Source organism: Neltuma alba, unplaced genomic scaffold (genome assembly GCF_004799145.2).
Source record: "Neltuma alba isolate B1F8T4 unplaced genomic scaffold, ASM479914v2 tig00010421_pilon, whole genome shotgun sequence".
Taxonomy (NCBI): Eukaryota; Viridiplantae; Streptophyta; class Magnoliopsida; order Fabales; family Fabaceae; genus Neltuma; species Neltuma alba.
Window position 1 is genome coordinate 1,023,313 of NW_021635323.1, and position 18,870 is coordinate 1,042,182.

The 18,870-nt window shown below is 37.5% G+C and overlaps 1 pseudogene; it reads right to left on the reverse strand.

Annotated features, from left to right (window-relative positions):
* Positions 1 to 17,907, reverse strand: part of LOC114756522 (uncharacterized) — a 161,754-nt pseudogene extending 143,847 nt beyond the window's left edge.
* Between the last annotated feature and the right edge of the window lie 963 nt (positions 17,908 to 18,870).

The following is an 18,870-nucleotide window of genomic DNA, read 5'->3' on the forward strand; positions in this document are numbered from 1 at the left end:
TCTTTGACATTTTCTGCAAGTGCAGAGTTCCTACATTTAATGATGATAGCTATTTCGAACCTGCACCTCTATTCCGGTTTGAGCGCCTCAAACAGCCCACTCTTGGACCCTATCCACCTATCCACCCTGTTTACGATGTTAGTGCAGGCCAGGCAGCTAATGAGCCAGCCGAGGAAGGCCAAGATGCTCCTGAGCCTTCCCAGCCAGTCACCTTAGACACACTTGCGGATGACATTGACGAGCTGTCTGAGGAAGTTCACCAGATACGCGTTACACTCCTCTGGGAGATTAAGCGGCAAAAGGATCGTGATGCATTGTATGACCGAGATCGTCGCTACTGCCGCCGTCTTGATGCATTGATCGCGGACCGGTTGAACTTTGCCTTACTGGCTGAGGAGGAGGAGCCGTAGAGCAGTTTAGGTATGGACGGAGCAGGACCATCAGGATCCGGAGCAGATGATCCTGGGCAGCAGCTTTAGTTTTTAGTCTCTTTGTTTTTGTGATTTTCTATTGTTTTTGTTTGTTCTGGGTCTGTTGTTCTGAGGCTGGATATTTCTGAACCTTTATTGTGCTCTGTTAGCATTGAACTTGTTTACCTGGATGCTTTTTCATTGCTTTGTTATGGTCATTGCTTTATTTTCACCCCTACACTTCGTTTCTGGTGTTTGTTGTCATTGTTTCTCACCTTGAGGACAATGTTGTGTTTAAGTGTGGGGGAGGGACTTATTGTGGATTCTAGCAAATATTTCTCTTGCATCCATGCATCTATTTGATTTTGAGGTGTTTTTGAACTTAAAAAATGGTTGGACTGTGAATATTTTGAGTTTAGTTGCTGAAGAATTGAAATTGCACAGGATTTTTTTCGTTTCTGCCACCCTTCGCCGCGGCGAATCCCCCTTTTCTTTCATGTTAATTTGCCTTCGGTGTACTTTCACCACGGCCAACTTATGTTTCGCCGCGGCGAAGGCCAACCCTTTCCCCAGATTTCGTCTCTGCCTATGTTCGCCGCGGCAACCTCAATAGTTCGCCGCGGCGATCACCAAAAAAAAAAAATCAAATAATTAATTCTTTGCAATTTCAACTGGTTTTCAGAAAATTTTCCTGGCTTAGATTCTTTATACTCCTGCATCCCTTTTAAAATTATTAGAAAAATTCAAATTGTACTGGTGCTTTTAGAAAATTTTCCATGCTTTTAAATGAGGGATGAACTTAGACTAGTTATTCTCATGTTTTGACAGATAGTGAATGATGATATGCTTTTAAATCATGACTATATGGTTGTTGACCCTTGAGATTGATTAATTGAGATTTTAACCTTGTTGAAAGGATCTTTAGGCCTAAAGTTATTAAATTGAGTGAATCTACTTATTTCATATTTCTCTAGAACTTGTTTTAATTCTTAATCAAAGCTTAGTGAATCAATTTTTGTAAATATGATAGAGGCATTTGATTTCAAACCCTCATTTCCCAAACACAAGCCCAATCATTTCACCATTGTGAACCCCTTTGAGCCTTCATTTTGAGTACATGCATGCAATTTTCTTGTAATTTATTATGCAGCATATATAAAAAAAACTGCTTCTTATATATATATATAAAAAAAAAGAGAAAAAAAATAAAAAATAAAAAAATAAAATAAAATAAGAGAAAAAGAAAAGAAAAGAAAGGATAAAGATATAAAATTCATAGAATAAAAACTAAGTGGTTTCTTCCCTTGTTTTTATTTACATTAATTCTGTCTTAATAAATTTGTACACTTGTCCTCATTTTCATTTTCAGTCTCATCCCATTCATTTCACTTGGCCTTCGTTAAATTTCTAACCCTTAAAAGTCCTCTTGATTTGCAAAGTTTGCTTCCTGTGGTGGAGAGGTAGAATCATTACAAGCCTATGGTAGGAATTGGATTGAGTAGACTTGGAGTGAAATATCCCTAAAGCAAGTGAGTAAAGAGTGAAACACTTATCCGTGAGATAGATCTTTCTTGATCAATCTTTTGAGTTAATTGTCCATTGTGCTCATTTTCTTAGCATATCCTTGTTTACTGATGTCAACCTTGTGAGAGTTTCTTACTAATTTTCTGCTTTCATCTTCAAGCATGGTAGTGTTTCTCTTTGTGCTGGTATTTCTTTGAATTATTCTTGAGCTTTGTTTAGGAGTACAAAGGTCTAAGTGTGGGGGAATTTGATTGAGCTCAAGATATTATTATCTTTTCATCTCATTATCCATGATTTTGTGATACTTTCTGGCCCTTTTTAATGATAATTGTGCTTAATTTAGATTTAGAGTCCTTACTTTAAGTTAGTGTCATTTTGAGCATTAAATTGTCATAATTGGTTGTTAATTGGATTCAATTGATTTCTAGGACAATTGATACTTTAATTTGTTGCTTTCTTATTGTAGGACACTAAAGATTGGGGCCAGAATTGAAGAACTCAAGGCAAAAGAAGCAGGAAAGGATCCTCGGCCTAAGTTCACCGCAGTAAACATCTTACTTCGCCGCGGCGAAAATCATTTGTTGAAGCAAGGCTCTCTGCCATGTTTCGCCGCGGCGAACCTCTCATAGCAGCAATTCTCAGACCCGACCATTTCGGGAAATTTTAACCTACCCATTCCCAGAAACCGACCCATGCACGCAAGTTTCAGGTTAGAAACCCTATTTTGGGTATGATGAGATCAGACTATGATTATTCAGCCTCCACTACGTTTTCTATCATCCTCTTCTCTCATCTTCCCCTTAGAAACCCTAATCCCATTTCCATTTCTTCCATCTGCTACTACCATGGCTGAAGAACAATACCTAGTTGGAGTTGATTCAAGAGTTATGACGAGCTAAGCTTCTCAACTCTTGAATATGGTGGAAGAAGCATGAGTTCAAAGAGCTTCAAAGGGGAGTTAGCTTCATCCATAAGTTTTAGTTCTTTATTTATGAACTTCTAGGTCTTAGGATTTGTAAATTTAGGCTGAACTATTTTGATTATGGTTGTAATTAATTCTGGATGATTATCTTGTGTATTGGATTAGTTAGTGTTGAATTTGAGCTTCAATACATATGGTTACATGTATGTTTCTATGCAACTCTTTTGATACTCTCCTTCTTGCATGGTATTGTTTGATTGTTGAGTTAATCTAGGCTTGCATTAAACCAAGTGCATTAATTAATCTTAATATACACACTAAGTGAGCTTAATAGGATCTTATGAGATGGGTGCCATTGATTAAGATTCTAGACTTAAAGAGTTCTTTAAGGTTTTCCATTTAGAAAACTTGGTGATTTTTACTCCCAAAATTATTTTGAACTATGATTGCTTCCAAGCCATGTTCAAGAGATTACATATCATTAATTTCCACTACATTACCACTATCTTAGAAAAATCCAAAAAAAAAACATAGTAACTTAGATTTGATTTAATTGCATTTAGTCTTGGCATCTCATAAAATGTTAAAAACCAAAAAAACCCCCTTTTTCATTACTTCTACATAACACTTAGTCTAACCTAGATAACTAACCAAGGCTCCCAAAAGAGAACGACCCGAGTTTGCATTACTGCATAGCTTGGATAAATTTTTGAGTGAGAACCTCTGAGCGAACGATAAGAAAGGTTCTCTTTCACTGGGACAGGCACTATAAGTGCTGGGGGTACAACCGGTCTGGTATTGGGTCCGGTAATGTCACTCAAATATATACTTATACCTAGGATAACAGGCTGTCTATGCTCAGGAAACCTATAGTCTCTCAGTGGGTGAATCAAACTAGTAGCAAGATCCACTAAGTCTCTGGGTCTAGGAAGGTTCACTAACTCCTCCCAGGGAATTCCTGCCAACTCCGCCCAATGCTCTGGGTGTATACTAGAGCCTACTGAAGAGTGTCTTGGGCTAGCATCCCCCATGATCCACTCCACTGGATCCTCTTCCTCTATCACATCAATAAAGTAAACATCTCCCTAGTTAGTAGATGGCTCGAACCTAGCATCAAAATCTATGAGTTTCCTACAAAATCCTATCAATATGTCAATTTCTTCTTAATTGACACATTATCTAACAGGCTAAACCAAGCAAAGCACTCTATCCTATCTTAGAACCTCTGCTCTGATACCAAAAATACTACACCTTACTTTTATTATACTTTAAAGTCCATTTAGAACTATTTCAAACCACTTTGGATGGTGTTTAGCTCACAAAAATGTAACTAGGATGCTAATTACGGAAACACTATCCATTTGGTAATTCTAGATTTTCTGTCCAACTTTAAAAACTTGAAACTAATTATATAAAAATTGAAATGGAGTGGTTATAAGTCCTACTGAAAGCTCGTTGAATGTTATTTCAAGAAAAAATAATCTTACTAACCAATTCGGTATGAAACAATGCCATATTTGTACGAAAGTTATTACTGTTCCATTGGTTAAAAACTTTTTCCAAATTTCAAACTTCAACTTTGAAAAATCACCATAAATCATAAAGATGTCCAATTTGAACATTTTACCTATTGATATAAAGCTCAAGATGTGAACTATAATCAAACCAAATTTTAGAATTTAATTCATCCAGCAACATAGTCAAAATGCAGCTCCAAATCAACAGCTTAAGATGGTTACAGCATCTATGCATACAAGGTTATACATTGCCAAAAGTCAAGTGGTTTCATGGTTTATACACCATTCATTCATTCTTGAATTTTCTTCTTTTTCTTAGATGGCTCAGCCCCTAGAATGTTAAATTACATTTGGAAGGAGTGAGATTTCATTGAAATCCTAATAGCAAGATTAATCAACCATAACATCAAGCGTGCATCATCATTAAGCATTTCAACATTAGCTACCATTGGAGAACCAATTCTCTCATAATTAGGAAATCTCTAACATGCAATAACCAAGGAAATAAAATTTAAGAAGCAGTCGTACCACAATCATCATAGTTCAACCACATAATAGTAATCCTCCATGCATTAATAATCAATGCAATGTCAATATTAAGAGTTAATTAAATCTTGCTACCTTAATCCAATTGCTTCTTGGCTCTATGTTCTTCATCCTTCCCTCTACAAATATCAAATCCTAACATCACATTGCACAAAAAAGGGGTAGCCACATTACAATTTAAACCACAAGACTCAATGACAAAGCTTAAGTAACCCCTTAACCCTTAATTCTTTGAATTTTAGAGCTTTGTTTCCTTTAACCTAAAAAAATACCCTCTTACATCAATCCTATAGAATTTTTTATGTAGAATCCAAATATAAACTTGGATTTATGAAAAAAAAAAATTCCTTTCCTAAGAGCCAGTGTTGGCCAAATAGGGGGTCTTGAACTCCAAAAATTTCAACTTTAATTCCAATGCTTCCAATGGTTATTCTTTAGGTTTACCCTACACCATTTTCCATTTTAAACACAAAAGAGGCTATGAAAAATACATCCTAGGATACAGGTCTTAGCTTGGCCGAACAGTGCCCATTAACAATCATATCATGAAATCTTTCAAGTATCAACACAAAACTACTTGAAACAACCTTGAACCAATGTGTTTTAACTTGATATAACATCAAAACTTCCTTCTCCTAACCCATAATATTTTGGCCAGTACTTCCCCCCTATAGGAACACCATTTTCCAACCAACAAACAAAAGAATTAAGGCAAGAAACACAATGGGGTAATCTACTAACCTTAGATCCAAGTTTGCTTGACCAAAGGTAGTAGCTTTCCTCTTGATCACACTTTGTCACATCCAGTAATATGGCATTTAGGAATAGGGATATTTCTAAATCTTCAAAGGCCAAAAAGGATGATTAGGAATAAGGAATATTCCTAAATAATTAAGGGTCAAAATGACAAGAAGAAATAAAAGAATTTTGGTGGAAAATAATTATTATGGTTTTCCAAGCCAATTATGGAAATTTAATTAATTAAGAAAAATTGGTCAAGAATAATTATGAAAAAATATTTCTAAGCCTCAGGAAATTAAGAAAAAATAAGGACAATGTTCATTGAGATTTATATGAGATTTATAAAATTGGTTTTATGATCAAATTGCCCTTAGAGAAATTACAAAGAAATTTAAGGCTGATTTAAGCTAGTTTAAGGTCCTTTATTTGGAAAATTCTAAATAAATATTTGGAAGGAGAAAAAATCTCAAGAAAATTTTTGTGATATCCCAAGAAATTATAAGAGATTATGGAATTAAAATAAGACCCTCAAGTATCCAAGATTTTTCCCAATTCTTTTGAAAACTGGAAAAATCACTAAAGAGAAGAAAAATAGTTTTTCTTTTTATTTAATTATTAGGAAATTAAATTTGGAGACAAAGAGAGCAATTTGGAAAGATAAAAATAAGAATAATAATTTATGGATCTAATAGAAAATAATTACATAGGCTAGAGCACTGTAATTATAGAAAAGAAATTAAACCCGGAGCAAAAGTGCACCAATAAAGCAAGAAGTAGAGTCTTGCACTTTACTTGGCCTACAAGTTGCCACTTGTCAAGCCACCAATGGAGAGGATTTGAAGTTGCCAAATGTCAAGCCTTAATTGGAGAGGATCTTGACTTTTGAAATTAATTTCAATTAGCATTAAATTAATTAAGTGAGAGGTTACAAGATTAAATGGGTAAGTGACACATGGCATCTCATTAATATTGGTTGGTGAGATATTTTTGGCCTTAATCAACACACTCCTCCCCTCATATTCAGATCACCATTCAGCCAAAGAAGAGAGAAGAGAGAAAAGAGAGAGAGTTTGAAGTGGAAACAAGAAGAAATCAACCACGTTGAATCAAGTAAACTTGGAGTTAAGGTTAGTAGATGATTCTATGTTAGTCTTTGCTTGATTCTCTTGAGTTTGATGGTTGAAATTTCTGATTTTCCTCTTTGTTTGGTGCTGGCTGAATTGGTTAATGTTAGGGGAGGGAGGATTTGTTGCAAAACATAGTTAGAACACTACGATTTAAGATTGTTTCAAGTGATTGGATATTGATTTGAAGAGATTTCTTTGATGTTTATCAAATGGTACTGTTCAGCCAAGACCAAAACTAAACCTTAGGATTTGTTTTTCAAAGTTTTGAGGCTTCGATTGTGTTCAAAATGGAAAATAGTGTAGGGTAAACCTAAAGAACAAGTGTTGGAAGCCATAAAATCAAAGTTGTAATTTGTTTAAAATGAACCATAGTGGTTCGGCCAAGCTGAAACTGGAAGAGGAGGTTTTATTTTCTTAAATCTAAGTAGATATTTGGAATCTATATGAAAAATCATATAGGAATGAGTCAAGAGGGAATTTTTAGGGTTAAGAAAATAAACTCTAAAATTTAAAGAACAAAAGTGGAAGCTTTAAGTACAAAGGTTGTCCTTGAGTTATGTTGTTGATTTTTATGTGGAATGGTTGATGATTCTTGCTGCCCTTTTTGTGGATTGCCATGTTAGGGTTTGGCATTTGTGGGAGCAAGAAAGAAGAAGAAAATCAAAGAGCATTGGATCAAGGTAGTAAGATTTAATTGACCTTAATGTTGAGTTTTGCATTGATTGCTATGCAATTTCATGTGCTATTATGTGGTTGAACTAAATGATGATGATGATGATGATTGTGTAGCTATACTCCTTGTTTTATGTGCCTTGGCTATTGAATGTTAGAGTGCTACATGTATGATTCTTACCCAGTACCTTTTCTAGACCTTGGAGGTTAAATCAAAACTTTTATCCAAGGATTGCACTATAGGGTGCAACCTCTGGTCGTCTCACTTAAACAGAGCCTTAGCGAAATGGACCTAAATTAGCTTAAATGTCATGCAATGCAAGCTTGAATATAAACAGGGGGTTTTGGTTTTTTTGAAATCATTGAGTGAATTGAATTAAGGGTAAACAAAATATATGTACATATTTTTTTAGATTTTAGGGAATAAGTGATGGATGCAGGTAGACAATAACCAAATGATAATTAAGTTCCTCTTGAAAGTGTGCTCAGGCTGTCATAGTTCAAAATCAATTGATATGGGAGTAGAAATCACTAAGTTTCAAATTGATAAACCTCAAAATACTCTCTGAGTCCAAAATCTTGATAAATGAACTCCATTTCTCAAGATCCTGTTAAGTGCTCTTAGTGTGTATAGAAAAATTGATTAATGCAACAGGTCAAATGTAATCAAAATCGTCTCAATATCAAAACACAAGTGTGCAAGAGTAAAGGGAATCAAAAGATTACAACTGACATATATGAGACTTCATATATTTAATCTCAGAGTTCTACAATAATCAATTCACTACACATATAAAAATCCAAGCTTATTACAACTATAATCAAGTAGTTCAGCTACAAAATACAAATCTTAAACCTAGAAACTCATAAATTCATAGCATGAACTAAGATTAAACTACTCCCCTTCATAGCTTATTGAACTCCAGCCATTGCTACACCTCCAAGAGGAAGGAAAACGCCTAGCCACTCATAGAAATCTGAAGCATCTCAACTAAGAATGAATCTGAGCTTTCCATGGTGGAGGTTTGATAGTGAAAATGGAAGAAAATAGGGTTAGATGAGAGAAAGATGAGAGAGAACGAAGATGGGGTCTGGTGTCTGAATGAATGATGTCACTTACACACAAATAGGGTTTCTAAACAGGTAATAGGGTGTATTGGGTCGGTTTATGAGAGTGGGTAGGTAAAATTTCTAAAAATGGTTCGGGTCTGGGTTGCTGATTCGAGGGGTTCGCCGCGGCAAACCTTGGCCAAGAGCACTTCTGCTGAAGTGGTGTCTTCGCCGCGGTGAAGATAAAGTTGGCCACAGTGAAGCCTAGCAGAGGCATCAATCCGTCTTGTGTGTTGGACTTCCTTGATCTTCACTGTTGGCTCTTCTTCTTGAGTGTCCTGAAATAAAAAGTAATGGTCTGAGGTATCGATTGTCCCAGAAATTAATTAAATCCAATTAATGAATAAATAAGATAATTTACCCTCAAATAACACTAACTTAAAACAAAGATCCTTAATCTCAATTAAGCACAAATATCATTAAAATGAGCCAAAAAGTGTAACAAAAATATGAAAAAAGTCATCAATTAGTATAAACAATTTGAGCTCAATCAAATTCCCCCACACTTAGACCTTTGTACTCCTGGACAAAGCTCAAATGATTTTAAAAAAAATACAAGTGCAATGAGAAATATTAACATGCTTTAAGATGATAGTAGAAGATTAGCAAGAAATTCCCACAGAGATTGACAACGGTAAAGTAAAGACATGCTGAGAAAATAAACACTATGGACGTTTAATCCAAAAGATTAAGCAAAAGAGATTTATCTCAGAGGTATGTGTTTAGCTCTCAACTCACTTGTTTAGGGATTATTTCACTCTAAGTCTATTTAGTCCAATCTCTACCATAGGCTTGTAATAATTCTACCTCTCCACCACAAGAACCACACATTGCAAATCAAGAGGACTTAGGGTTCGTAAATTTTGGTGATGGTCAGGTGAAATGGATGGAATAAAAGAGAAAGTAAAATTGAGTACAAGCATAACAATTATTCTACCTATGTTATAAACATAAATTTTCCTAAAGAAAGGAGTTAATAATAATAAAATAATTATTATTATATATTTTTTCTTTTCTTTTTTTTGGTTTTTTTTTTTACATAAATATGGCTAAACAGAACAAAAATCCACAATTCATTTGCATGTATGTACTCAAAGTGCAGGTCCAAAGGGATTAACAATGGTAAGGTGTTTGGGCTTGTGTTTGGGTAATAAGGGTTTGGAATTGAATGCCTTCATCATGTACACAACATGTTGATTCACTAGGCTTTGATTAAGAATTACAACAAGTTCTAGAGAAATATGAAACTAAACATATTCACACAATTTAACAAATTAAGGCCTAAATATCCTTTCAACAAGGCTAGTATCTCAATTAATCAATCTCAAGGTTTAAAAGCACATAATCCTATTTTCAAAGCATACCCTCATTTACTCCTTGTCAAAAACAGTAGGGAAGGACTAGTCTAAGTTCAACCATCGTTTAAAAGCATGAGTAATTTTCTAAAAACACAAGTATAATTTTGAATTTTTCAGTAATTTAAAAAATGCAGGAGTATTAAGAGTCTAAGTGAGGAGGATTTCCAGAGAAAGAAAAATAGAACTGCAAAGCATTCAAGTTTTTTTTTTTTTAATACTTTGTCGCGGCGAAAGAAAGAGTATGCCGTGGCAAACCTTAACCGAGAAGGAAAAACTTGAAGCAGACCTGCTTCACAGCGGCGAAGTATGGTTGAAACGCGAGAAATAATTGAGAAGGCGGCACTTCGCCGCGGCGAAGGTTGACAAAGAGACAAAATGCAATGTAATTTTCAACTTCTCCGAAAGTTAACTTCAATGACTTCAAAAATGCCATAGTTAATCAGTTTTAAAGCACCTAAGGGATCAAAATAGATGCATAATAAAGCACTTGCTGAAATCAAAAATAGATATCCCTCCCCCACACTTGAACACAACATTGTCCTTAATGTTTAAACCTATACATGCAAACCAATCAACAGGTGAACCGGAACTTGTGAAGTCCAATTTTAAGTTGAAACACAACACATCGAATTCACAAAGAGCAGAAAGAAGGATGATAGGTTGTAGGCAAAACAAAAAGGATAAGTGAAAATAGTGGAAGGAAGCAATGTAGGCATAAAGATAACGGCAAAATAAAGAGGCCATCAGTAGCCAAATAGTTAAACCAGCATCCAATATATCACAGCAATGAAAATACCAAAAAGCTTAACAAGTATGTAGCAAAATTGACGCAAAACAGAAATAAAACAAAACACACAGAAAGAACTACTGCTGCATCCCACTATCATTCGCCCCAGACCCAGATGGTCTTGTACTAGAAGTGCCTGCTCCAGATGTTTCGGCTATGCTCTGAGGGTCATCTTCTTCGAGAGGTAAGAGGAAGTTCAACCGTTCAGCAATCAAAGTATCCACACGATGACGGTAGGCCAGTCTCTATCATATAGAGCGTTGCGATCCTTCTGCCTCTTCATCTCTCAAAGGAGTACGACACGCAACTGGTGGACATGATCTGCTAGCTCATCGATATCATCAGCCAGGGTGTCCAAGGTGACAAGTTCTGGAGCTTCTAGATCTTCTTGGCCTTGTTAGCTTGCTTGGGCTTCTGGGGCTTGTGCACTAGCTGCATGGGCTGCACCAACATCATAAACAGGCTGGATGGGTGGAGGTGGTCCAATAACAGGCTGCTTAAGACGGTCATAGCAAAATAAGGGGGCTGGCTCAAAGTAGCTGTTATTGTTTTACTCAGGGACATTAGCAGCGCGGAAAAGGTCAGTGACTAGGTGAGGGAAAAGGATGCTGTTGGTGAGTTTAGGAGTGTTGATGGAATCATGGAGAGCTGAGTAAATGGCGTCGGCTACATCAACTGAGCGGCCAGTCATGAGAAGATAGATGTAAAGGGCTTGGTGCTTGGGAACGTTAGCTAAGTGGGTGGTGGGGACTAAGTTGTTACAGACAAAATGCAACCAAGGACGAGCCTCAGGTCGGAACTCGGATCGCTTAAGGTATTGCTCTGTAGTACGGGGGTGATGCCAAGTGGCACCCTCATGACACAGGGTTCAGAGAACATCATCAAAAGGATAGTTATCTCTGAGTTCATAGTAACCATAATGGCAACAAGGAGGTAGGCGGTAATGGAAGTGGATCTTTTCAGCCGTGAAAGAACGGTGGACACGGACATTATGAAAGTCAATGATCATGGAACCATGGAATCGGACATAGGTGTAAAAATGGCGAACAAAAGCGTCATTTCCTATAGAACGCTCCTGGACCAAACCGGTCATTTGGGATGCACGGAGCTGGCAGACAAAAGGGTGATCAGGGGGTCTAAGGGAAAAGGTCGCTCCTTGAGGAGGGGTCTCTAGTCAATTTTGTCATATAACTCCTCAAAAGTATACTCATCCCCAGAGTCAGATTCAGACACAGGCGCAGGGTTCTTAGTACGAGGCATACTCTGAACACAGGAAACAAAGACAAAACAAACAACAACGAACACTACCCTAGAAAAACCAGAATTAACAACTCAAGCAATAGCAATTGGCTATGTAATGATTCATAGGTTTTTAATTTACTAAAAAATTTCAAAATTGAGTAGGGAAATCACTGAAAAACAAAATGAACCATGAATCATTAGATAGCCTAAGGGCTACGTAACCGAAATTGAAAGTGAAAAGGAAGCCACCTAGCCATAAACTAAAATAACAAAACAGAAAAACACACAAACCCTAAGCAAAATATTAACTCATAACAAGAAGGAAAAGGGCAAAGGAAAGAAAAGAAGGAGAAGAACTTACCAAACAGGGAGAAAGGGAAGTCCTAGCACGGAGAGGGGAGGAGGAAAGTGACAAAGGAGAACCAAGAACCGGCACCAGGGAGGAAGCAAACGAAGTTACCCGAGGAGAGGGAGAATGGGAGCTACTGGCTGGAAACTAAAGGAGAGGGGGATCGTTTCAGCAAAAATAAAAACCGAAGGTGAGTTTGTGCGGTTTTACAAATGAGGGGGGTTAAAGGTTGAGGGGAGGTGAAAAGACTAAAATGGAGTTAAGAGAATTGAATGCATAGGCAGTTACAGGGGCAAAGAGGTAAAATGACACAGAAAATCAGATTTTAAAGAAAACGTATGTGCAGAATCCGGGCGTTCGCTGTGGCAAAGGTATGGTTCACCGTGGTGAAACCTTCCCGAAATGAGGAAAAAGGGGGAGAAAAGGATCTTCGCTGCGACGAAAGTATCCTGAGAGCAAGACACAAAACTGGGTGAGCTTCGCTGCGGCGAAAGAAGGGGTTCACCGCAACGAACATTCACTGAGAGCAACAGAAAGAAAAATGGGCAACTTCGTCATGGCGAAGGCAGGAGTTAGCCGCGACGAAAGTAGCCAGAGACGCCTAAAACGCATAGAAATAACCAAGTAGCAGAGGAACACAACACAAAAACACAGGGGTAGCCGGATACTTCAAAAACCTTTTAGGTATACAAAATAAGATCAATAGGTGCTTAATAAACACAAGATAAGGTAGCACAACACAGAAAATTAAGTAGCAAACTTTCTTTATCCATCAAAGACAGATAATGCAACAATTTGCTGCACGATAGCAATTAAGCACACAACGAGAAAAGGCATATATTCAAAATCAAGAAGGGAATCTTATTGAACAGGAAAATAACTAACTACACTAAAACTATATTACTGAGATGGTTTCTTCCCAACACTCAATCAGCATACCAAAACACAGAACATATCACGAGCAATAATAGGGCAAAGGTAAGTAAATGAGTGAAGGAAAGAAACAACCTGAGAATTAAGGATGCTTTTGATTCTTATGGTAGAGCTTCAATAGATGGCCATTGACTTTTAGTCTAGCTCCAGTCTCCTCGTGCAAAAGCTCAACCATGCCAAAGTTGTGCACTCTTGTGACCGTGTAGGGCTCGTCCCATCTGGTGTTCAATTTTCCTTACTTGAAAGTGAACCGAGCCTTATATAACAATACTCGGTTACCCTTTTTAAAGTGCTTCCGTAGGATTCCCTGATCATGCACGAACTTTGTTTTCTCCTTGTAGAGTCTGGAGTTTTCATAAGCTTCAAGTTTAAGCTCCTCCAGCTCTTGTAGTTGCAACTTTCTTTCCTTTTTGGCAGAGTCTATATTCACATTACACTGCTTAACTGCCCAATAAGCCTTGTGCTCAAGCTCCACTGGTAAATGACAAGCTTTCCTAAAAACCAACCGGTAGGGAGACATGCCAATAGGTGATTTGTAAGCCGTCCGGTAAGCCCATAATGCTTCTTCAAAACGTAAACTCCAGTCTTTCTTGGAAGGCCTTACCATCTTTTCCAGTATGTGCTTCACCTCTCTATTAGAAATTTCAGCTTGACCATTGGTTTAAGGGTGGTAGGCAGTTGAGACTTTATGAGTGACACCAAATTTTGAAAACAAATTATCTACTATCCTATTACAAAAATGTATACCCCTATCACTCACTACAGCCTTAGGGATCCCATACCTACAGAAAATGTTTGATTTAAGAAATTTTGAGACAGCTTGGGCATCATTTTTTCTAGAAGGTATCGCTTCAATCCATTTGGAAACATAATCTACAGTTAACAAAATATATACAAAACCTAAGGATAAAGGAATGGGTCCCATAAAATCAATACCCCAAACATCAAAAATTTTGCAAAACAATAAAGGCTGTTGAGGCATCTCATGCCTTTTTCCTAACCCTTGAATGTTGACATTTGTCACAAGACCAACAAAATGCAAAAGAGTCTTTAAAAAGGGTTGGCCAATAAAATCCAGAATCTAAGATTTTCCTAGATGTTCTCTTGCACTAAAATGACCCCCACAAACCATGGAATGGCAAGCTGAAATGATGGGCTCGAAATCTTCATTTGGCACACACTTCCTAATACCTGATCACTACACATTCTCCACAGATGTGGTGCATCCCATATGTAGTGTCAGGACTCGCTTTGAAGCTTCTGTGCTTGAAATCTAGACATAAAAGGAGGGGTGAGTCCAGACATGAGATAATTGACAATATCAGCATACCAAGGTTCTTTAACAACCACAGCATATAAAGCGGAATCAGGAAAAGAATCACAAGTGAGTTCAGAAGAGTCTACTCCCCTTGTGTCTCTGGTAGCCTACTTAGATGATCGGCTACTTGATTCACTGCCCTGGCTCGATCTTTATCTCAATATCGAACTCTTGCAGAAGTAAAGCCCACCTTATCAATCTTGGCTTGGATTGTGGCTTCTTGAATAGATAGCAGACAGCTGCATGATCTGTAAAAACAACCACTCAAGAATTGATTAGATATTGCCTAAACTTATCTAAGGCAAACACAATAGCAAACATCTCCTTCTCGGTAGTGGTGTAGTTGACTTGAGCTGGATCAAGTGTTTTAGACGCATAGGCTATGACTCTTGATTGCTTCTCCTCTTTCTGACCAAGCATGGCACCTACTGCAAGATTTGAAGCATCACATGATAGCTCAAAGTTTAAATCCCAGTTAGGTGCAGTTAAGATTGGAGGTGAAACAAGCATAGATTTAAGAGTATCAAAAGCATGTCTACAATTGTCATCAAAGTTAAATTCCACATCTTTTTTCAACAAAGTAAAAAGGGGTAGGGCAACTTTACTAAAATCTTTAATAAATCTCCGGTAAAACCCCGCATGCCCTAAGAAGGATCTCAAATCTTTAAGACAGGTGGGATAAGGAAGTGAGGATATAACTTCAATGTTAGCCTTATCAACCTCAATCCCTTTTTTGGAGATTAGGTGCCCTAGAACTATCCCACTATCCACCATAAAATGACATTTCTCAAAATTTAAGACCAACTTCTTATCTATGCACCTCTCAAGAGCCTGTTTTAGGCTATTCAGGCACTGATCAAAGCTCTCCCCATAGACTGTGAAGTCATCCATGAAGACTTCCATGTTTTTCTCAAGGAGGTCACTGAAAATCACCATCATACACCTTTGAAAGGTGCCTGGAGCGTTACATAACCCAAATGGCATCCTACGATAAGCGTAGGTACCGAAAGGGCATGTAAAAGTGGTTTTGTCCTGATCCTCGGGGGCTATAGGAACCTGAAAATAACCTGAAAACCCATCTAGAAAACAATAATGTGACTTGCCAGCAAGCCTCTCTAACATTTGATCTATGAAAGGAATAGGGAAATGATCTTTTCATGTGGCATCATTAAGTTTTCTATAATCTATGCACACACGCCATGAATTTTGCACCCTTGTAGGGATAAGCTCATCCTGTTCATTCTTAACCACTGTCACCCCACTCTTTTTGGGTACTACGTGTACCGGACTGACCCATTCACTATCAGAAATAGGATAGATAATCCTGTACTCAAGAGCTTAGTAATCTCTTTTTTAACTACATCAAGTATAAAGGGTTCAGTCGCCTTTGGGGCTGCCTCACTGGTTTTGATCCCTCACTAAGGAGAATCCTGTGTGTGCAAATAGCTGGACTAATTCCAGGAATGTCAGCTAGAGTCCACCCTATTGCCCTCCTATGCTCCTTAAAATAGATAAGAGTCTCTCTTCCTCACTCTCAGACAGTGAAGCAATAATAACAGGTAATTGTTCATTAGACTCAAGGAAAGCATATTTCAGAGTAGGGGGCAAGGGTTTTAAATCAATCATAGGTGGTTGCACAACAGAAGGGATCAATTTATGAAGTTCAAGAGAGAACAGATTACTCTCCTTTTCTTCAACCAATGATAGCTCTGGTTGAATTTGATCAGCTTTGCAGTTTCCTTCCTCTCCAAGCATTGAACCAACTTCAAGTTGATCTACAGCAGCAACTGCCTTGGAGGGATTCTTTTCCATATCATCATTTCCCATTTCAGCATCAGCTTTTGTGATGTTAGGGCAATCTGAAACATGAACAGAAAACCTTTCCCCAAGGGAATCATCACTGATAATAGAGGAATCACAAATTGAATTTACATCGGTAGATGACACAGAAAATGTATACGGTATGGAAAGCATGCAATTAACCACAGTACAGTCAAGACATGTCACGTCACCACCACATGAACAAGTAGAAAGAGATGAATAAAGAGATGAAAAAGAAGAAACAGATTCATCTTCATCATTAGAGTCAGTAGAGTAAAGGTCAGAATAAAAAGGGTCATGTTGCAATTCAATTTCAGAGCAAGCATCCTCAACAGCAATGTCTATCATGTTAACACCCAATAGTGAATAGTCCTCATAAGGATGTTTCATTGCTTCATACATGTTAAAAGAAACTTTATTATCACCCACTTCCATTGTAATGGTCCCCTCTTTCATGCTAATCATGGTATTAGCAGTCCTTAAGAAAGGTCAACCTAGGATTAGTGTGGTGTCATTTACAAGCTCAGAAGACATGTCAAGCACATAGAAATCAGCAGGAAAAACCAAATCCTTAACTTGAACCAAAATATCCTCAATAATGCCCTCAGGATACCTAATAGTCCTATCAGCTAGTTGGAGTACAACAGTAGTAGACTTAAGAGTCTTGACTCCTAGTGAAGTGTAAACGGACTTAGGCATGACATTAATGGCTGCTCCTAGATCAAGCAGGGCTCCCCCTATAGTGACTTTTCCTATAGTGCAAGGGATAGTGAAAGATCCAGGGTCTTGACATTTTACTGGGATTTGGGGTTTAAACAAGGCAGACACATTAGAGGGCAATTGAACTCTTTCATTAGGCTTAAACCTCCTCTTTTGTGTACACAACTCTTTAAGAACTCTTGCATATATAGGAATCTTTTTAATCAGGTCAAGCAAGGGAATATTGACTTCTACTTTCCTAAAAGTTTCAAGCAATTCATGATCTTGCCTTTCATTGTCCATTTTTTCATTTTTCAAGTAAGAATGAGGAAAAGGTAGTTCATTGATGTTTACCTCCTTACCTTCCTTACTTAAGGCTTCATGTTTGCTTGGTTCAAATTCCTTGCATTCTCCTTGCCATCATGCTTAGTAGTGGACTCCTTCTGTCGCAATTGTGTCTCTTTGGAGCTTTCTACTTCTTGACCTCTTGGGAAAGTGGTGGCAGATCATCACAAATAATCTCCTCATCAACAGTTTCATCCTCCTCTTCATTAAACTTCACTTGCCTGCCACTTCGAAGAGTGATAGCATTTAAACCCTTAGGGTTTATAACGTGTTGGAGGGGATGGTGCCACTACTCCTAGCTTGTTGCTCATTCATGTTATTGGAGAGCTGAGTTACATAGGAGTTAATGTTCTCAGCCTTTATCTCCCAGTGCTCCATTCTTTTCTCTAAAGTACTGAATCTAGCATCATTTTTAGAGGAGTCTTGTTGAATCAATGAAGCCAACGAGCTAAACTGATTTGCATTAGAAGTCCTTTCTTCCTTCATTAAGGCTATCATGTTATGCAAGAGTTGATTGGTGTCTTCTTTAGGTGGAATAGTCAAGGCTTGAGGTTGGTTTTGGAACTGGGTTGAGGATGAACCAATTCCTCCACTCTTTTGAAATCTGTTTGGAGGTCTACTCTCTTCATTTCTCCAGCCAAGTCAAGGGTTCGCTTTCCACCCCTCATTATAAGTGTTGGAGTAAGGGTCCCACTTCTAATTTGGACAACCCTGGAAAACCACAAATACCTCTTCATATCAGCTAGGATAGACACTAGAAATATGCATAACCAAGCCACAAGTCTCACAACTAGGGGCAGTAATATCCATAGGAGGTGCTGGTCTATGCACATTCATATTCTTCAACTCCACAGTGACAAGGGACAATTGAGAAGTCATTTTGCTTTCCAAGGAATCAACCTTTGATTCCAAGGTGTCCATTCTTCTGTTCTGAACTGTTGAAGCTCCCAACTCATGTACCGCTCGAGTACCTCTTACACTAAATTGTTGATGATTCAAGGCCATTTTCTTGATCAAATCCCAAGCCTCTTCCGTAGTGGAGTCTATCAAAGATCCTCCTGATGCAACATCTAACATACCTTTCTCTTGGTTCTTTAACCCATCATAAAAATACTGCACCAATTTTTCATCTGGAATTTGATGATGTGTGTAACACCTTATGTTTATACCAATTAACTTACCTTGCGGAAGCATTTGGAATCACTTTTGAAGACTACAAGTTATGAAAAAATCAAGTTTGAAAATTTTCTTTTACGGATTACTATTCATTGTAACCCAAAAATTCGCAAAATTCAAAAATTCATAACTAATTGTAGAAAAATCAAAATCGAGTGATTCTAAGTTCTATAGAAAGCTCTTTGGATAAAGTTTTGAGAGAAAATAATTTCTAGACTGATTGCCTTAAAATTTAAGCCCAGTTTTTCTTGAAAAAGTTACTGTTCATATGAT